Source organism: Sorex fumeus, unplaced genomic scaffold (genome assembly GCF_029834395.1).
Source record: "Sorex fumeus unplaced genomic scaffold, SorFum_2.1 ptg000038l, whole genome shotgun sequence".
Taxonomy (NCBI): domain Eukaryota; kingdom Metazoa; phylum Chordata; class Mammalia; order Eulipotyphla; family Soricidae; genus Sorex; species Sorex fumeus.
In genome coordinates this window covers 4482359-4487520 of record NW_026606095.1, presented here as the reverse complement: position 1 = coordinate 4487520, position 5162 = coordinate 4482359, and the positions used below count along the sequence as shown (strand labels likewise).

General features: G+C 44.7%; 1 non-coding gene and 1 pseudogene across 1 annotated transcript; one reads left to right on the top strand and one right to left on the bottom strand.

The window, feature by feature from the left end:
* Positions 1 to 1362: 1362 nt before the first annotated feature.
* LOC130028055 (U6 spliceosomal RNA) lies at positions 1363 to 1469 on the bottom strand. The gene has a single exon (XR_008793149.1). It is a non-coding gene; the product is annotated as a U6 spliceosomal RNA (small nuclear RNA).
* Positions 1470 to 4107: 2638 nt separating this feature from the next.
* On the top strand, positions 4108 to 4207 carry LOC130028065 (uncharacterized; annotated as a pseudogene).
* Positions 4208 to 5162: the final 955 nt, after the last annotated feature.

Sequence of the window (5162 nt, the reverse complement as noted above, 5' to 3'; positions counted from 1 at the left end):
TACACTCTGACCAACACTGGAATCAAACCAGGAATGAGAATGTGTTCATTGAAATCACCTGGGCGTGTCCTACTTTGAAACTGCGCTCTCCTTATGTGGGGGGGCGGGGGGCGTCACACCTGGCGGGGTTCAGGGGCCTCCTGTGTGCAAAGAAGTACTCCTTGAGCAATCTCTCCAGTTTTGAAGGTGAGGTCTTTTGTAGGGAAAGAGAAGTGTAAAGGGGGACTGAAGGCTGTGAGCGCACTCTAAAGGTCAGGTTGGTCAGCTTTATAACGAAGGTCCTTTTTCAGAGGCGTAATCTTTGGAGACTTCCTGGTGTGTCAGTCCTGGCTAGCTGTTAAAAGAGACGTTTCGTTTAAACCTTTGAAGAAGGTGTTATTCTTTTTCTTTTTTTTAAAGTTCTTGTTTTTGGGCCACAGCCTGAGGTGCCCAGGGTTTACTCCTTGCTTTGTGCTCAGGCATCAGTCATTGTGGGGCTCAGGGAACCATATGGGATGGCGAGGATTGAAACTAGGTCTGATGCTTGCAAGGCAAATGCCCTACCCGCTGTAGGTGCTATTCTAACTTGCATTTTACAGAGAATGGGGTTCAAATGTCTATCCTGTGGCTTCTCCTTCATCACTCCCTCCTCAGTGAACTTTCATCACCTGACTTCCCTGGGACACTACTTTTCCCACCCACCTGTCTTTCTAATTCCTCCTTTTCAGTCTTCATTTTAGTCCCCTCTCTTCTTCGAAGCCCAATAATCATGGAGCATCTGGGGGATTAGGCCTTGGCTTTCTTCTCTCCCTGTACCATAAATTTAATGAACTCAGTTAATGAACTCCATTAATGAGCCCCATTACCACTACCAGCAATAGCACAGCGGTAGGGCATTTGCCTTGCGCGCAGCCAGCCTGGCCAAGCCGGGTTCGATTCCTCCGCCTGCCTCAGAGAGCCTGGCAAGCTACCGAGAGTATCTTGCCTGCACGGCAAAACCTGGCAAGCTACCCGTGACTATTCCATATGCCAAACACAGTAACAACAAGTCTCAAAATGGAGACGTTACTGGGTCTGCTCGAGCAAATCGATGAACAACGGGAGGACAGTGACAGTGACCACTATGGCAATACTTACTTCCTGCCCCATGACCATCATTTCTCCTGAACTCTTGTATAAGCAATTGTCTACATGATATGTTTACTTGGCTGTCTCTGGACATCTAAAATGTAACGTGTTAATTTATTCTTTTTGGTATTTTTTGCTTGCATAAAAACATTAACTATAGCATTATATAATTTAATTAAAATTTGTATATGAATGATCTCTGGATACATTTTCCGTAACAATATTAAGAAAATGTAACAATGGAAAATTCCAAGAAAAAATATGGAACGCTTCACGAATTTGCGTGTCATCCTTGTGCAGGGGCCATGCTAATCTTCTCTGTATCGTTCCAATTTTAGTGTATGTGCTGCCCAAGCGAGCACCTTTTTGTTTTTTATAAAATTTTCTTTTTTGGTTTTGGACCCCACCCGGTTGTACTCAACACTTACTCCCAGGTCTGTCTGTGTTCAGGAATTAGCCCTTCTCAGCGCTCAGGAAACTCTATGTGGTGCCAGATGTGCAGATGTGTGCAAGGCCATGTCAGCTGCCTGCAAGGCATATGCTCTACCTCCTGTACTATTATTCTGGTCTCCAAAATTTGTTGTTTAAAAATGAGATTCTTGGGGGCCAAAGCACGGGGGCCCAGATTCTTGGGGGCCAGACTCTTGGGGACCAGAAAATTGCTTTGCATGTGGCCAACCCGGGTTTAATCCCCAGAACCACATATGGTCCTCTGAACCTGCCAGGAGTAACTCCTGAATGCAGAGCCAGTAGTAAGCTGTGAGCACTCCCAGATGTAACCCCCAAACAAATAAAAATGAAAATGAAATAAAAACGATGTTCTCATCTTCTCTCATAAAGATTGCCCCCATTTCAGTTGTTACAAAGTCTGCCCTTCCTATTCCACAGATCAAAAACACCATGTCAAAAACACCCATGTCTTTGCTGACCCTTCCCCATACACCCCTCCCCATTCCTGACTCCACCTCCTCAGTTATGGTCCTTTTGAGTCATCATCATCTTTTTTTTTTCTTTTTGGGTCACACCTGGCGATGCACAGGGGTTACTCCTGGCTCATGCAATCAGGAACTACTGCTGGCAGTGCTCGGGGGAACGATATGGGATCCTGGGAATCGAACCTGGGTTAGCTGTGTGCAGAGCAAATGCCCTACCCCCTGTGCTATGGCTCCAGCCCAAGTCATCATCATCTTTTGTCCGAATTGTTGCTACAATCTCCTACCTGGTCTTCTGATTTCCCAAGTGCCCTTAAAGAGGCTTACCAGCTCGGAAAGCAGACTGGTCTTTCAAAACATAACTCAAAGGATAACACTCTTCTGCATTCAGTCTGCCCTAGCGTTCTTATTCTCCTTAGACAAAGTGCCCACGAGACGCTCTCCAAACAGAACCCCATTTTTTTGATTTTTGGGTCACACCTGGCGATGCACAGGGGTTACTTCTTGCTCTGCACTCAGGAGTTACTCCTGGCGGCGCTCAGAGGACCATATGGGATGCTGGGAATCCAACCCCGGGTCGGCTGCGTGCAAGGCAAACACCCTACCCGCTGTGCTATCTCTCCAGGCCCCTCCCTCCTGTTTTCTGCTCCCCTCTTCCTCACAGCTCACCAAACGCTAATAGAACTAGCCTCCTACTGGCCTCACATAGTTCCGGCTTCTTTCTGCCCTAAGGCTCTTGCATCTGCTCAGCAATGGAATATTCTTGCGCCAGTGACTCACTTAGCTATTTCCCTCTCTGTAAATCTTAGTTCAAATGTCATCCCTCCTTAGGGACGGATCTGTCTTCCCTGTTGAAAAGTGTCCCCTGTCTCTCTTCCTGTATACCCACACTTCGGATCATGCTTCAACTTTTTTTCTATAGCACTTTACAGTTTTCAATATATTCACAATGAAATATTAACTTTTTAATTATTTTGTGGTCCTTCCCCCCCTTACTTGAATGTCAGGAAGACAAAGATTTTGTCTGTTCACTTCCATGTCCTAAGCACATGTGTTAGTATCTGAAGTAAACAGAAATATTTATTGGATGAATGACACAGAGAGATATTAGCGCAAAAGAGCTCAATAATTCATTCTAGTCATAAACTGGAAAAACAAGTATTGTTTTCTCCATATGCCTCGTAGACACTGACTTGTTAGCTTTTATGAGGAGGATGTAAATACATCAATACCTACAGTACCTCTTTTTTTTTTTTTGCTTTTTGGGTCACACCTGGCGATGCACAGGGGTTACTCCTGGCTCTGCACTCAGGAGCTACTCCTGGCGGTGCTCAGGGGACCATATGGGATGCTGGGAATCAAACCCAGGTCGGCCGTGTGCAAGGCAAATGCCCTACCCGCTGTGCTATCTCTCCAGCCCCCTACAGTAACTCTTAAAGTGGCTTACAAACAACTGCAGGCAAATGATGGGGGGAAGAAACTGGTACCTATATACAAAGGCAACTACTCGACTAGAAGGAAAGAAAGACAAAACTATTTGCTGCTACATGAATGGATCTGGAGAGTGTATGAAATCAGTTAGAAGGAAAGGGATAGATATAGAATGACCACTCTCCTATGTGGGCTACAAAGAAGCACAGTAAACTAGGGAATAGCAACTGGCAGGAGGTGACAGAACCTGAGAACATATCTACAGGTCTGAGCTCACCATGGTTGGGTGGTGGGTGGTTGGAAGGAGATTCTGAGACAGCAGCGGAGGGAAGAGACACCGTGATGAAGGATTTAGTTTGGGGACGTTGGATACATAAAATCCTGCCGTAAACAATATTGCAAGTCATGGTGCCTAAAATTTAAAGTAAAAGCAGCTGTTGAGTGTACTACCCACCTCTTAGAGAGTTAATTTGAATTCTTACCGGTTGTATCACCCGTAGAACTGACTGGGAATTATTATCTAATTTACTTGAAAAAAATGTTATTATTAGTAAATTATAGTTACAATGAAAGGCAATATGCAGCATAGGTTACTCATTTTTATACACAATTTGGGATTTAAAGATGAATCCCTATTGCTCTTTTTGGCATGTACTAAAATTGGAACGATCTAGAGCAGATTAGCATGAGCCTTGAGCAGAGATAACATGGAAATTTATGAAGTATTTCACAAGTTTCTGCACAATTTACACATAAAATGAAACTAAACCTCTGGACGGTAAGACAGTCATTCAGACAATCTTATGACTGTTTTTTTTTTAATGTAGTCTAATTTTTTTAGGCTAAGTTCCTCAATAAAACTCTGCATTATCTTTTATTTATTGAATCACTGAGGTACACAGTTACAAAGTTGCTCATGATTGGGTTTCAATCATACAGAGTCCAACACCTGTTGGACTCCTCCTCCTCCTCCTCCTCCTCCTCCTCCTCTTCCTCCTCCTCCTCCTCCTCCTCTTCCTCCTCCTCCTCCTCTTCCTCCTCCTCCTCCTCCTCCTCCTCCTCCTCCTCCTCCTCCTCCTCCTCCTTCTTCTTCTTCTTCTTCTTCTTCTTCTTCTTCTTCTTCTTCTTCTTCTTCTTCTTCTTCTTCTTCTTCTTCTCTTTCTCCTCCTCCTTCTGCTTCTCCTCTTCTCTCTCCTCCTTCTTCCTATTCCTCCTCCTCCTTCTTCCTCTTTCTCTTCTTCCTCTTCCTCTCCTCCTTCTCTTCTCCTCTTTCTCCTCCTTCTCCTTCTCCTCCTTCTCCTTCTCCTTCTCCTTCTCCTTCTCCTTCTCCTCCTTCTCCTTCTCCTTCTCCTCCTTCTCCTTCTCCTTCTTCTCCTCCTCTTTTTCCTCCTTCTGCTCCTCCTCTTCCCTCTCCTCTTCCTCCTCCTTCTTCTACTTCCTTTTCCTCTTCTTCCTCTTTCTCCTCCTCCTCCTTCTCTTCTTTTCTTCTTCTTCTTCTTCTTCTTCTTCTTCTTCTTCTTCTTCTTCTTCTTCTTCTTCTTCTTCTTCTTCTTCTTCTTCTCCTCCTCCTCCTCCTCCTCCTCCTCCTCCTCCTCCTCTTTCTTCGTACCCTCTTTCCTTTTGGGCATTAATTTAGGCAAGGCAATACAGGTACTGAAAGGTTATCATGTATATCCTTTTACCTCCTTTCAG